The sequence below is a fragment of the Salmo salar genome, chromosome ssa13 (genome assembly GCF_905237065.1).
Source record: "Salmo salar chromosome ssa13, Ssal_v3.1, whole genome shotgun sequence".
NCBI classification, from domain to species: domain Eukaryota; kingdom Metazoa; phylum Chordata; class Actinopteri; order Salmoniformes; family Salmonidae; genus Salmo; species Salmo salar.
In genome coordinates this window covers 46,696,616-46,712,770 of record NC_059454.1, presented here as the reverse complement: position 1 = coordinate 46,712,770, position 16,155 = coordinate 46,696,616, and the positions used below count along the sequence as shown (strand labels likewise).

The 16,155-nt window shown below is 41.1% G+C and overlaps 1 pseudogene; it reads left to right on the top strand.

Annotated features, from left to right (window-relative positions):
* LOC106567298 (serine/threonine-protein kinase mTOR-like) overlaps window positions 1–16,155 on the top strand; it is a 153,861-nt pseudogene that overhangs the window by 97,595 nt on the left and 40,111 nt on the right.

Here is a 16,155-nt window from a genome sequence, read left to right as displayed (position 1 = left end):
GCAGTCAGTCACAACAGGGGTAGCTAGCTACAGCCACTCAGTACAGTTACAGCTTTTTCCAGTGACTTTTTGGTGGCTGGGATAATGCCTCACAGGGGTAAAACAGAGGGGAACTTCAGCCTGTTAATGACTCTGGGCCATATTTCCAGCAAGGAAGTGGCTTGGCTGGATGGTTGTCTTGTAAGGTGGCTGGCTGAGTCCTCACCGTGGAGCATATTATGTGAGCCCTGTCATCTGGTTGTGTTTAGATTTTGTGTTTAAAGCTGGGGCTATGGCTATGACTGAGGGACACTGTTACTTATTCCAATTCGTCAATAGACCTCATCTGGGGAGCTTTAGCGCTGTGTGTGTGTGTGTGTGTGTGTGTGTGTGTGTGTGTGTGTGTGTGTGTGTGTGTGTGTGTGTGTGTGTGTGTGTGTGTGTGTGTGTGATTTAGTTTTTCTTTGTTTTTGATTTGTCCTTCAAGGTATTTGCTGATTAACCCTAACCCCTAGAGGTTGTAATTTAGGGGATGAATAAAAATGACTCAAGGAAATCAGTACCTGTGTGGGAGCATCAATCTTAAACAACAAAGCCTATATCCTGTAAATAGCCTTTTGGCTAGTCATTGTTTCTTGGAGAAAACATTTACAATTTACAATCACAACCGGCCGTGATTGGGAGTCCCATAGGTCATCCGGGTTTGGCCGGGGTAGGCCGTCATTGTAAATAAGAATTTGTTCTTAACTGACTTGTCTAGTTAAATAAAACAAAATAATTATAATAATAATAATTTAAAAAAACGATTGGACACTAAACTATTGAGAATTTCTCTCGTTCTATCTTGCACATGCACAGACAGACAAACTGAATTGATGCCTCCTTCCATGTTATGCAACTGCACCTTTTCTGTCCAGTTTGATTTCCCTTAGTCACTTGACTCTTGCCCCTGTGATGCTGCATTATACAAAAAAATCGGAAAACGCACTGTTATCAGTCTCACCCACTTTTTGGAAAGTATGATCAAATGCCATTATAGTATAAAGGGACTGTTATGAAACGTTTGGGTCCAACTATTTCTCTAGCTTGCGAATTACAGTTACAACACAGCATCTGAGATAATTTATCGATATCCAACCCACTATAAATCTTGAAATCACACGATAAAAATGTGGTTCACTTACCATATGAACACTTTCCCTGTGTTCACCTGTTTGCCTACTTGTTCTACACCTCAATTAGGAAGGTTATATTATATCTGATAAAGAGAAGTGTGGGGGTTGAGGTACTATACAGCCTTGCAATAAATACAGGCAGACATATCCGCCATGACCGTATGCTGCTACTGTATTTTTTGTCTACTAATTTCATCCCAATATCCTGTCATACCAGTGCCACATACTGTAGGTAAAGCACTCCACTGCCCTAGTCTATGAAAGGTATTCATGCTCCTGAATAGCCTTAAAATGCCAAACTTATTTGGAAATGATGGTATGAAATATAAATTATAGTCCCGATATAGATGGATAGAGTGCCACAGGGATCAATCACAACACCGCACTGTCGAGCGGCAAGTGAGATGAGCCTCTTTGATGTGTGAGTTACTGTAAATCACATATGGCTGACGTTTCCTCCTCTTGCATAAGGTCCTTCACAAAAGGGAAATTAAACCACAAGAGTATGAAACCCTTCTTATTCACGAACATTACATTTTTGATGACTTAATTTTCCAATAGTTTTTTATAGAGTTTTGTGGTGACACAAGTGGTGCGTTTGATACTGGCCGTGTCCGACTACCCATACTTGCATCCTATTTAGTAAGCCGTTTGTGTACGCGAAAAAAAAGAGTGTTTAATACTATGTGACATTTCGAAAATTGGGTATACTTTAAATGCCGGATTGTTTTTACTAATTTCGGCTTTTCATCTAGTAGAATTCGCTGCAAATTGTTCAGGAATTTCACAGCCACTATGCATTGGAAGGGGGGGTGTTTTGAAAGTTAGATATCTTGAAGTAAACAACAACACAACTTGGAAGATGGTGAATAGCGAAGCTTTTGCAGTGATGTTCAAATATAAGCCATTTTTGTTCTCCTTAAAATTATCACGACTATGTCATTGTAACGTTACATCTTTTAAAACAGATCTGCAGCCTGCTGCCTGCCATGCCTTTAGCTACCTAGCTATCTATGTGCTTTAGTAGGACTAGAAGTTATACCTGTTTGAACAGTAAGATTAGCTACAGGATTACTTGTTTGCTGTTGAGCGACAGCTTAATATTTAAGATTAGCCTAGTTAGCTAGCTAGCTACTTGTTGTAAATACCAGGGCTTGTTTTCAAACTGTTTACAGGGTCATATGACAATACCAGGCATTGGCGAACACGGCAGAAGAAATGACCATCTTGTGGAGGGCTACTCTGGGAACCAGCCTGAGTTGTGTAGCCACTGGACTTCTCCTTCACAATGTGTGGCACCCACTTGGGTGATGCCTCAGCAGCACTGAGCACCAGAAAGCTCACCACACACAGTTCAGAGTAGCCAGTTGTCCTCATTACGAGGCCTCAGCATTGTATTCCTCTTCTGCCTCTCCCATTCTTCTCAATCTTCAGGTGACTCTTCAATTGATACATATGTAGTAGGCCTGCGGTACAAGCTTACGCCAAATACACTATATATACAAAAGTATGTGGACACCCCTTCAATTTAGTGGATTCTATTTCAGCCACACCCATTGCTGGCAGGTGTGTAACATCGAGCCACAGCCATGTAATCTCCATAGACAAACATTGGTAGTAGAATGGCCTTACTGAAGAGCTCAGTGACTTTCAACATGCCACCGATGTCAGTTCATCAAATTTCTGCTGTAAGTGCTGTTATTGTGAAGTGGTAGGCCACACAAGTTCACAGAGTGGGACCGCCGAGTGCTGAAACGCGTAAAAATCGCCTGTCCTCAGTTGCAACACTCACTACCGGGTTCAAAACTGCCTCTGGAAGCAACGTCAGCAAAATAATTGTTCATCGGGAGCTTCATGAAATGGGGTTCCATGGCCGAGCAGCCGCAAACAAGCCTAAGATCACCATGCGCAATGCCAAGCGTCGTCTGGAGTGGTGTAATGTCTTTCAACTCTCTCGCCTGCTGTCCTCACGACCCCCCTTCCTTCAAATGCTACATTTTAACAGATGTATTGGCACTGCAAGCGTGGCTTTCCATAGTTGAGGAAATACTACAGAATTGTGTTTCAGATGAGTTCTTCCAGATGTATGGGGTTCTTAAACACACATTAGACAGCTGGGGGATCATTGTCAAGACCGAAAAGCGGAAGACACGTAATTTATCTCCTAAATGTGACACATGCCGATGGGCTGGGCAAGCACATTTACCTTTCACAATATACACCTTTTCTGGGTGAAAAGAAAACATGTTTAACACACAAAAGCCAGTGAGTGAACACTCCAGTCGGCAATTGGCTTGTTCATGATTGCAAATTAGCAATGACCATTACTTGTATGGTTTGCGGGTAAAAGGAGTCCAGGGGGCTACTCTCAGATTTAAGGGCGACTTTATGACAACAATATCCCCTATGAGTCGACAGGACCCCTGCTTTGTCACTCACCAGTGGCGTTTTTATTGGTTTGTTTTTTCCAGCCTTTCGTGTCTGTAGAGGAGGTCATTTGTTGCCTGACGACTCCAACTGAATTCTTCAGCTGCTCTATTGTTCGCTACATACTTCAGTCTGAGGCTGCCATTATTGAAGTTGTTTGTGGTGACATCAAAATGAGGGGTGTTGTACATAACAAAGTCCTCAGCGATAGGCTCATCACTAACTAATCAGAGTATCAAAGTCAGACTGTCTAGAAAGCTGCTATACCCACATACGTTCTGGCTCTGGCCCAAACCATCGGTTTCTGGGACCAATCAGGTGGTCTAGAATACATTTCCATTCTGGAAAACGCCGGGGAGGTTCTCAGATCCAGACTCATTGCGGAGAAGAACTAACGTCTGTGGACGTGGCATAGCGTTTGGCAGGAGCAAGGAGTTTGGGTAGCCAGGCAAGGTCATTGGCCCTAACTTCACAAATCTACTTTAGTGCAAATGCATGTTTAAAGTCACAGTAAATTCAGCTGTACTTTTGGATTCATCACTTTTGCCCTTTCAGGATGTGCTGTAGGTTAGAAACCGTGTGTGATGACTTACGAATGGATTGCACCCATTTGATCAAACATAAGCACACATAGTTGGACTACTTTTCAGAAAACAAATTGGATGTACTTCTCTACTGATGATTCATAAATTAGACCCACTCTCAAAACATGCCTTCTCTCAGCAGACACATGGCTCTCAACCAGGGTTGTTCTGTGCCATCAGTCATACAATGACAGCATTTCCTGGCTCCCATTCCTTCCATTTCATAACTTCTGATTGTTGTATATATTTATGTGTGTGGGACCTCAGACGCTATCCATCACCCAGACAATGCTTAATTCGACTCAGGAGAGCTCCTGAGAGTTGGTTGCCAGATTTGGTATGGAAATTGCCTAAAAGCTGTCTCTTTGCTTCTGTCCATCTCGTTCCAGCATCAATAACAAACTGCAGCAGCCAGAGGCAGCATCTGGGGTCCTGGAGTATGCCATGAAGCACTTTGGTGAACTGGTAAGTGACTTCACTGACTTGTTCTCCATCCATCTCTATTGTACATACACTTTAAATTGTCCCTAGAAAGTGTCTCCTTATCTCCTACCTCGAAGCGCATCCCTTAACAACAGGATGAGCACCATTTGAAACATGGTCCACGGGAATTTCCTGTGCTCACTCTCCAACTTGTGGCAAGAGGATGTCTACTTCCATTGTCAATAGCTCTGTATGCATGGGTAGATATATTGGTATTTTTCTCCTATAGTTTATGGGAAAATTAAAATTTGTCAAAGTCACATACCTGATACTATTATTTCTACAATTTCTCCTTTCTCTAAATTATAAAATGCATGCCAAAAATCTTACCAAAATCCCTTACCGTAGGAGTAATATACACACTATTTTGTCATGTCCCTGTGGGATTGCTTCACATGCCAAGTGGAAAGCATGCTAATTGGCACTTTTTCACATTTGGGGCGTAGGTATCATATCAATATTAACTATTTTGTTATTTTTTGTAAGATTCTTGGCCAAGGTCTATTTCTCTTTGTTACCGATTTTCAGAAGCTCCTCTAACTGCGATATGTATTGCTCTCTTCTGTTATTCCTCAAAGTGTTTGATATTCTCCAGAGGGATCAGCTCCAGATATGAAATAACATTTTCTAAACAGAGGACATGCTTTGGAAGCCCTCACCCTGCTTTGTCCCCCACACACACACACACATTACGTAGCCCTCCAGAAAGATAGATCAGCTTTAATATCGCAGATAGATTGTGACTTCCATCAATGTAATTTTCAGCATAATGTCTTCCCTGTGGCTCAGTTGGTACAGCATGGTGCTTGCAACGCCAGCATGGTGTGTGCAATGCCAGGGTTGTGGGTTCGATTCCCACGGGGACCAGTACAATTTTTTTTTTTAATGCATGAAATGAAATGTATGCATTCACTACTGTAAGTCGCTCTGGATAAGAGCGTCTGCTAAATGACTAAAATGTAAAAATGTAAATGTAATGTAAATGTTTTGTAAATATAGATATAAATTATATACACTACCTGTCAAATGTTTTAGAACACGTACTCATTCAAGGGTTTTTCTATATTTTTACTATTTTCTACATTGTAGAATAATAGTGAAGACATCAAAACAATGAAATAACACATATGGAATCATGTAGTAACCTAAAAAAGTGTTAAACAAATCAAAATATATTTGAGATTTTTCAAATAGCCACCCTTTGCCTTGATGACAGCTTTGCACACTCAAGTCCGGTCTCTAGCTGGGACACTGAAAGACATTCATAGATTTGTTCCAAAGCCACTCCATGAACAATTCCTTCGACCTCATGGCTTGGTTTTTGCTCTGATCTGAACTGTCAGCTGTGGGACCTTATATAGACAACCATGTCCAATCAATTGAATTTACCACAGGTGGACTCCAATCAAGTTGTAGAAACATCTCAAGGATGACCAGTGGAAACAGGATGCACCTGAGCTCAATTTCGAGTCTCATAGCAAAGGTATTTAAATAAGGTGTTTTATTTTTAATACATTGGCAAAAATTTCTAAAAACCTGTTTTTGCTTTGTCATTATTGGATATTGTGATGTAGATTGAGTTTTTATTTTTATTTAATCCATTTTAGAAAATAAAAAATGTTGAATATTTGTCACATGCGCCGAATACAACAGGTTTCACCTTACAATGAAACGCTTACTTACAAGCCCTTAACCAACAATGCAGTTTTAAGAAAAATACAAAAAAGAAAGAAATACATGTAACCAATAATTAAAGAGCAGCAGTAAAATAACAATAGCGAGGCTATATACAGAGTGTACCGGTACAGAGTCATTGTGCGGGGGCACCGATTAGTCAAGGTAATTGAGGCAATATGTACATGTAGCTAGTGTAAAGGGGGGCAATGCAAATAGTCTGGGTTGCCATTTGATTAGATGTTCAGTAGTCTTATGGCTTGGGGGTAGAAGCTGTTTAGAAGCCTCTTGGACCTAGATTTGGCACTCCGGTACTGCTTGCTATGTGGTAACAGAGAGAACACTCTATGACTAGGGTGGCTGGAGTCTTTGACAATTTGTAGGGCCTTCCTCTGACACCGCCTGGTATAGAGGTCCTGGATGGCAGGAAGCTTGGCCCCAGTGATGTATTGGTCAGTACACACTACCCTCTGTAGTGCCTTGCGGTCAGACACCGAACAGCTGCCATACCAGGCAGTGAAGCAACCGGTCAGGATGCTCTCGATGGTGCAGCTGTAGAAACTTTTGAGGATCTGAGGACCCATGCCAAATCTTTTCAGTCTTCTGAGGGGATATAGGTTTTGTCGTGCACTCTTCACGACTGTCTTGGTGTGCTTTGACTATGTTAGTTTGTTGGTGATGTGGACACCAAGGAACTTGAAGCTCTCAACCTGCTCCATTACAGCCCCGTCGATGAAAATGGGGGCATGGTCGGTCCTCCTTTTCCTGTAGTCCACAATTATCTCCTTTGTCTTGATTATGTTGAAGGAGAGGTTGTTATCCTGACACCACACGGCCAGCTCTCTGACCTCCTCCCTATAGGCTGTGTTGTCATTGTTGGTGATCAGGCCTATCACTGTTGTCATCGGCAAACTTAATGATGGTGTTGGAGTTGTGCCTGGCCATGCAGTCATGAGTAAACAGGGAGTACAGAGAGGGACTGAGCAGACACCCCTGAGGGGCCCCTGTGTTGAGGATCAGCGTGGCGGATGTGTTGTTACCTACCCTTACCACCTGGGGGCGGCCTGTCAGGAAGTCCAGGATCCAGTTGCGGAGGGAGGTTCTTAGTCCCAGGGTCCTTAGCTTAGTGATGAGCTTTGAGGGCACTATGGTGTTGAACGCTGAGCTGTAGTCAACGAAAAGCATTCCCACATAGGTGTTCCTTTTGTCCAGGTGGGAAAGGGTGTAGTGGAGTGCAATAAAGATTGCATCATCTGTGGCACTGTTGGGGCGGTATGCAAATTGGAGTGGGTTTCTGGGATAATAGTGTTGATGTGAGCCATGACCAACCTTTCAAAGCACTTCATGGCTACAAACATGAGTGTTACGGGTCGGTAATCATTTAGGCAGGTTACCTTAGTGTTCTTGGGCACACGGACTATGGTGGTCTGCTTGAAACATGTTGGTATTACAGACTTAGTCAGGGACAGGTTGAAAATGTCAGTGAAGACACTTGCAGTTGGTCAGCGCATGCTCGGAGTACACGTCCTGGTAATCTGTCTGGCCCTGTGGCCTTGTGAATGTTGACCTGTCGTCCGGAACATCGGATGCTCTCATGCATGTTTCAATGTGGCTTGCCTCGAAGTGAGCATAGAAGTTATTTAGCTCGTCTGGTAGGCTTGTGTCACTGGGCAGCTTGCGGCTGTGCTTCCCTTTGTAGTCCGTAATAGTTGTGAGTCCTTCTGGGTAAGTCTGTATGAGCTTTCCACACCTGGATTGTGCAACATTTGCCAATTATTATTTTCTAAATTCTTCAAGCTGGTTATTGATAATTGCTAGACAACCATTTTCATGTCTTGCCATATTTCAATTTACGCTAAAAAGTTTAATTCTGCCACTCAGGAACATTCACTGTCTTTTTGGTAAGCAACTCCAGTGTAGATTTGGCCTTGTGTTTGGGTTATTGTCATGCTGAAAGGTGATTTCATCTTCCAGTGTCTGGTGGAAAGCAGACTGAACAAGGTCTTCACTAGGATTTTGCCTCTGCTCCATTCTGTTTCTTTTTTTATTCTTAACCTGTTTAGGATAGGGGGCAGTATTGACACGGCTGGATAAAAAACGTACCCGATTTAATCTGGTTACGACTCCTACCCAGTAACTAGAATATGCATATACTTATTACATATGGATAGAAAATACCCTAAAGTTTCTAAAACTGTTTGAATGGTGTCTGTGAGTATAACAGAACTCATTTGGCAGGCAAAAACCTGACAAGGTTTCAGGCAGGAAGTGGCCTGTCTGACAAGGTGTCGTTCTTCTTGTCTCTGTTTATTGAAGAGTGAGGATCTTAGCTGTCCCGTGACACTTCCTACGGCTGCCATAGGGTCTCAGAAGGCGGCAAAAAGCTGAATCGTGGCTTTGCAGGCTCTGGCTGAAACAAAGTAGCGCGTTTGGGTAGTGGCTGGTTACAGTACTGTGAGACTCAGGCGCGTGCCCGCGTCGACCGAAAGCTTTGTTTACTTTCCTCAGTTTAGCTAAATGGACATTCCCGGTCGGAATATTATCGCTTTTTTACGAGAAAAATGGCATAAAAATTGATTTTAAACAGCGGTTGACATGCCTCGAAGTACGGTAATGGAATATTTAGATTTTTTTTGTCACGAATTGCGCCATGCGCGCGACCCTGATTTACCATTTCAGATAGTGTCTGGGACGCACGAACAAAACGCCGCTATTCGGATATAACGATGGATTATTTTGGACCAAACCAACATTTGTTATTGAAGTAGCAGTCCTGGGAGTGCATTCTGACGAAGACAACAAAAGGTAATCAAACTTTTATAATAGTAAATATGATTATGGTGAGTGCTAAACTTGCCGGGTGTCTAAATAGCTAGCCCGTGATGCCTGGGCTATGTACTTAGAATATTGCAAAATGTGCTTTCACCAAAAAGCTATTTTAAAATCGGACATATCGAGTGCATAGAGGATGTCTGTATCTATAATTCTTAAAATAATTGTTATGCTTTTTGTGAACGTTTATCGTGAGTAATTTAGTAAAATGTTAGCGAATTCCTCCGGAAGTTTGCGGGGGGTATGCTAGTTCTGAACGTCACATGCTAATGTAAAAAGCTGGTTTTTGATATAAATATGAATTTGATTGAACAAAACATGCATGTATTGTATAACATAATGTCCTAGGGTTGTCATTTGATGAAGATCATCAAAGGTTAGTACTGCATTTAGCTGTCTTCTGGGTTTATGTGACATTATATGCTAGCTTGAAAAATGGGTGTCTGATTATTTCTGGCTTGGTACTCTGCTGACATAATCTAATGTTTTGCTTTCGTTGTAAAGCCTTTTTGAAATCGGACAGTGTGGTTAGATTAACGAGAGTCTTGTCTTTAAATAGCTGTAAAATAGTCATATGTTTGAGAAATTGAAGTAATAGGATTTTTAAGGTTTTGAAAATCACGCCACAGGCTTCAAGTGGCTGTTACGTAGGTGGGACGAATTCGTCCCGCCTAGCCCATAGAGGTTAAAAAACTTCCCAGTCCACCACTATGCTTGATGCAGCCATCACTACGCTTGAAAATATGGAGAGTGGTACTCAGTAATGTGTTGTATTGGATTTGTCTTAAACATAACACTTTGTATTTAGGACAAAAAGTAATTTATTGCAGTATTACTTTAGTGCCTTGTTGCAAACCGGATGCATGTTTTGGAATGTTTTTTTCTGTACAAGCTTCCTTCTTTTCACTCTAGTTACTCCACAATACTAACCTAACTGAAAATGTTGTTGAACAAACTTCAGTTCTCTCCTATCACTGCCATTAAACTCTGTAACTGTTTTAAAGTCACCATTGGCCTCATGGTGAAATCCATGAGCAGTTTCCTTCCTCTCTGGCAACTGAGTTAGGAAGGACGCCTATATCTTTGTAGTGAGTGGGTGTATTGATACACTTCACCATGCTCAAAGGGATATTTTAATGTTTTTTTACCCATCTACCATTAGGTGCCATTCTTTGCGAGGCACTGGAAAATCTCCCCGAACTTTGTGGTTGTTTCTGTGTTTGAAATTCACTGCTTGACTGAGGGACCTTAAAGATAATAGTATGTGTGGTGTACATAGATAAGGTAGTCATTAAAAAGCATGTTAAAACCTCTTAGGGCTCGGATCCTGCTAGCAGGATCAAAATCAACAACATCCGGTGAAGCTGGAGCGCGCCAAAATCAAATGACAAAATTGTAATATTAAACATTCATGAACATACAAGTGTCTTACATCATTTAAAAGCTTAACTTCTTGTTAATCCAACCGCGTTGTCAGATTTCAAAAAGGCTTTACGGCGAAAGCATATCATGCGATTATCTTGAGGACAGCGCCCCACATCAAAATACTTTTTCAACCAGCACCGGCTTCACAAAAATCACAAAAGCGATACAATAAATCATTTACCTTTGAAGATCTTCCTCAGTTTGCAATCCCAAGGGTCCCAGCTAGACAATGAATGTTCGTTTTGTTCGATAAAGTCCTTCTTTATATCCAAAAGGTCTGTTTAGTTGGTGCCATTGATTTCAGTAATCCACTCCTTCAACATGCATACAAAATAATCCAGAAAGCTACCTGTAAACTTCGTCCAAACAAGTCAATGTTTGTAATCAATCCTCAGGCACCCTAATATGTAAATAAACGATAATATTTCAGACGGAAAGAACGGTCTTCAATAGAAAAGGAAAATAACGAGGAGCACGCCCTGCGTTCACTTACGCCAAAGGTCTACCTGTCCTGATGAGAACACCTTGGATAAACTACAACTACTTGTTCGTTTTTCAAGAAAAAATCCTGAAACCCTTTCTAAAGACTGTTGACATCTAGTGGAAGCCATAGGAACTGCAATCTGGAGCCTATTTTTTTGTATATCCAATAGGCTAGCATTGAAAAGGCCTGTGACCTAAACATTTCTTTATTTCCGGATGGATTTTCCTCGGGTTTTCACCTGCCATATCAGTTCTGTTATACTCACAGACATTATTTTAACAGTTGTAGAAACTTCAGAGTGTTTTTTATCCAATGCTACCAATTACATGCATATCCTAGCGTCTGGGCCTGAGTAACAGGCAGTTAACTTTGGGCACATCAGTCATCCAGAAATTCAGGATACTGCCCTTAGCCCTAAGAGGTTTAATCACTATTGTTGCACACAGAGTGAGCCCATTCAACTTTTTGTATGACCTGCTAAGGAACATTTTACTCCTGAACTTATTTAGGCTTGCCATACAAAGGGGTTGAATACTTATTGACTCAAGACATTTCAGCTTTTCATTTTTTATTAATAATAAAATAATACAAAATTCAAATTATGGGGTGGTGTTTGTAGGGCAGTAACAAAAACATCAAAAATGAATCCATTTTAAATTCAGGCTGTAACACAACAATGTGGAAAAAGTCAAGGGGTGTGAATACTTTCTGAAGGGACTGTATCTGAGTCATGTCTTTAGAGCACGATGGCAGTGCCTGTTTAAATGTGCTTGTCTTTTTATGGAGACCATACTGGGGGAAATGAGCTGCAGTCAGTTTGTCTCGGTACAAGCACTAAAAGCAGTAATACAGGCGTTGTGTCGCTTGACTTTTCCTGAAGCAGACGTGTGTGAGTGTTTGTGTGTGTGTGTGTTTGTTTGTTTGTTTGTTTGTTTGTCAGGGTTAAGTCGCAAAAAATGTAATTGGTCCAAAAACATGTAGCAAAGAGTTTGTCATTTCCTTCTTTAAAAATGTTATTTTTTCATTGCACAGGGTCCAGTTGCACAAGCAGTGCTGTGAGGAGTGGACTCTGGTCACTGAGGATATACAGGCCAAGATGGCGCGGATGGCTGCCACTGCAGCCTGGGGGTCTAGGTACGAGCTCTCACTCATCCCTGCATTATCACCCAAATATTACTATGACAATAACATTACAATAGTATTACTATGTTTCTATTTTGTAACTGCAGTAACTTGCCTATTACATAACTTTGTAAAAGTGGTATGAACAAGGCAAACTAATTCATACAGACTCATTTTACAGATTGTTGTAAAATGTATTAAATTGCATATATTCAATACAGCTAGCTTATACATTTAAAACCAGTTGATACAGCGGAACAGTCAACTCATTTCATAAAGGCTGCAGTGTTGTTCGCCACACCTCTGCCACAGAGCTCCTCTGGGAGCAGTAAACAGTAAGTGGGCTTCCATTTTCTCTGGCTAGCTGGAACTGAAGCCAAACAGTGATAATAACAGCCACAGCTCGACCGTCTAGATGGGACTTGGCATCCACAGCAAATCAAAATCAAATAAATGTTTATTGATCGCGTACACAGTTTAGCAGATGTTATAGTGGGTGGTTATTTTAATAGCTCCTAACAATGCAGTATAGTGTCAAATGACTACACAAATAATAATTTAAAAAAGAAAACAACATGAGATCAAGAAATGTCGCAACGAATCCAATTAACAACTGAAATACCAGTGTAACAGTAATCAACATGCAATCTACACGTATCAGTGGAGGCTCATCAGAGGAGGAAGGGGAGGACCATCCTCCTCAGTGAATATCAGAAAAATATAAATAGTGAAACATTAAATATATCCTTTTGAGATAAAACTATACTAAATATATTAAAGTCACCAAATCATTGATTAAAACACACTTTTTTGCAATAAAGGTCTACAGTAGCCTCAACAGCACTCTGTAGGGTAGCACCATGGTGTAGCCGGAGGTCATCTAGTTTCCGCCCCCCCCCGGTACATTGACTTCAATACAAAACCTTGGAGGCGTGTGTGTGTGTCGTCCCCCCCCCCCTTATGGACTTACACAGTAATTATGACAACTTCCGGAGAACGTCCTCCAATCTATCAGAGCTCTTGCAGCATGAACTGACATTTTGTCCACCCAATCAAAGGATCAGAGAATGAATCTAGTACTGAAAGCATAAGCTACAGTTAGCTAACACTGTAGTGTATACCATGTGGTGAGTAGTTGACTCAAAGAGAGAGAAAGACAATAGTTAAACAGTTTTGAACAAATTCAGTTCTTAGCAAGCTAATTCATCTAGCTAGTTTAGCCTACTCAAACACTTGGCTCAAACAGAGAGGGATGCTATGTTAGCTAGCTGTCTATTGCTATCCAACACTGGAACTCTTCCAAGGAAAGGTAGGCTTTTGGTTTTATAAATGTATTGCCACCTTGGCCTGTGTGATTGTAGCAGGTTTACTAACACGTTAGTTCTAGTAGTTATGCTGATTATGACGTTAGCTAATATGGTGACAGTGATGTAGGCTGTGTGTAGCTGTTGGCGATTATGATATGAACATTTGGCGTGGAAGAGTTTTTTCGCCTGGTCACAGACAGCTGATGTGTTATACACTGAAGTCCATAAGCGAAGGGAAAATGTGAGAGGAGGAGAGCACGTAAATGTGATAAGGAATTATACAACAATCAAAAGGATCATGCTGTTTTGTTTGTGGCTGCTATGCAGTGCTTAATTTGTAAATTGGAAGGAGCAGGAACAAGAAGTGAGATCGAGAGGGGGGTGACCTGAGGAGCTCTGAGGTACCGGAACACATGTGAAATAAAAGTCACCTTTATAGTAAAGCATTGCATACCATCACATTTGCGTAGTGGAATAGAGCAGTAGAGTAGGGGCACACATGGGAAACCTTTTTTGTGGCCTAGGGCCCAGGAAATGTTTGGCCTTTAATAAACGCATTTGATGCAATTCTACGTCGTTTTACATGACTGGAGACTTTGGCATAATCTTTTTTAATGCCGCGTTCAAGACGACTGGGAACTTGGAGTTGGGAAATCTCTGACTTCCATTTACATTACATTTTAGTCACTTAGCAGACGTTCTTATCCAGAGCGACTTACAGTAGTGAATGCTTACATTTCATTTCATGCATTTTTATTTAATTTTTTTGTACTGGCCCCCCGTGGGAATCGAACCCACAACCCTGGCATTGCACACACCATGCTGGCATTGCAAACACCACGCTCTACCAACTGAGCCACAGGGAAGGACTTCCGACTTCAGTACGTTCAAGACAACTGGGAAATCGGGTAAAAACGAGCTCCAACTTGGAGAATTCAATTTGAACGGTTACCCTACTAGGAATTCCAAGTGGGGAACTCTGGCCACTTTCTAGAGCTCCATCTTTCCGACCTGAAAATCACTGACGTTTTGTTCAGTGTTTCCAGTCATCTTGAAAGCACAAATTATCAAATGACAGACTACTTTGACACTGACAAACTGAGATCAATGAAAACGACCATGTCTTGAATCCATCTATAGCCTAGGTCTAGTTGTGTGGAGACACATTGTGTAGGCTACAATATGAGGAGGAAATTATAGTCCTAAAAATGCTTTCCAGTTTCACTGACTCACCCAAAGATGTGCAGCTCTTTGGCCTATGCGCTTGTGCCAAAAGCCTCTCTTGTTTTACTTTGTACTTTGTAAAACAAACAATATTTGGAAGTTGATCAAATATTTTGGTAGTCAACAGCTGACATATTAGAGTATTCTCTTTTCAGCAGGAGTCATTTACTTTCCAACCTCTGTTTTCCCGAGATTGTAGGCTATTTGAAATATTGCGAAAGGCCAGTTTTGTCTGCATGCTGTTTGTTCACTGACATATTTGCTGTGGTTCCCGACTGTAGGCTATGCCTTGTATTGGGCTACACTCCACAGCTAGGCTATTAAAATAAGCCATTTATCCTCTGTGGCAAAAGTTTAGGCTTTCTAATGGTGTAGTAGGCTATTCTGAATTATTTAATTTATTTTTGAACAGACAGCAGTTTGGTAAATGTATTTCAATTTCTCATGTGTGCTGCAGAACCCTTCACATGGCTATGGTTCTGTAAGGAAATAAATTATGAAATGCCACGAGAGTTGCAGGCTCATGTCTATCAGAGCAGAGGGAGATCACAGAAAGTGAATCTCATTCTAGTTCTGTGACAGATACGGGGGGGCAGGAGAATTAAGGAAGAGGCAACTCGAATGGACTTTGATTGCGTTTATTCAAATTTTTACATTGCAAAAGTGATAATTATTTTTCATGCCATGAAAAGGTACAAGATCCGGCCAAAAATGTTCCGGAACAAAACAGTCCAAAACGGAGAGATGACGATCGGGCTCAAATTAAGCGCTGCTGCTATGAAAGTGTGATCAGGGGCATATTCGTTCTGCCGATTCTGTTGGAGAACGTTTCTTAAATGAAAGCAAATGGAACGAAATGGGGATAAACATACCTGAAATTGTTCAATATAAAACTCTCATTTGCAACTGTTGGACTAATGATTACACCCTAGATTAGCTAGATGCAGGCAAGATTGTGCAAGGTGGTATTGAATGTGTCAATGTCTGTCACCTTGATTACTCAAATTTCTCTTGACCTGTGCACTTTAGTTGTAAACTTTCATTCATTGGCTAGGTTGTACAGTAGCAACCTCATGACAGGTATAGGGAAAGTTATGTAGTAGTATACATTTATTGATGTTACATTGAGCTGGGCGAATAGAAAAGGAATGACAGTCCTATGCTGTAATAGAAATAAGGTCATGCTCATAAAACGAAAACAAATTGTTCTCCCTCATCTTAAACTGCACCAACCGCCACAATTCCTGACATTTAATCCTGGTAAAAATTCCCTGTCTTAGGTCAGTTAGGATCACCACTTTATTTAAGAATGTGAAATGTCAGAATAATAGTAGAGAGAATGATTTATTTATTTCATCACATTCCCAGTGGGTCAGAAGTTTACGTACACTCGTTATGGGTAGTATTCCACAAGCTTCCCCCAATAAGTTGGGTGAATT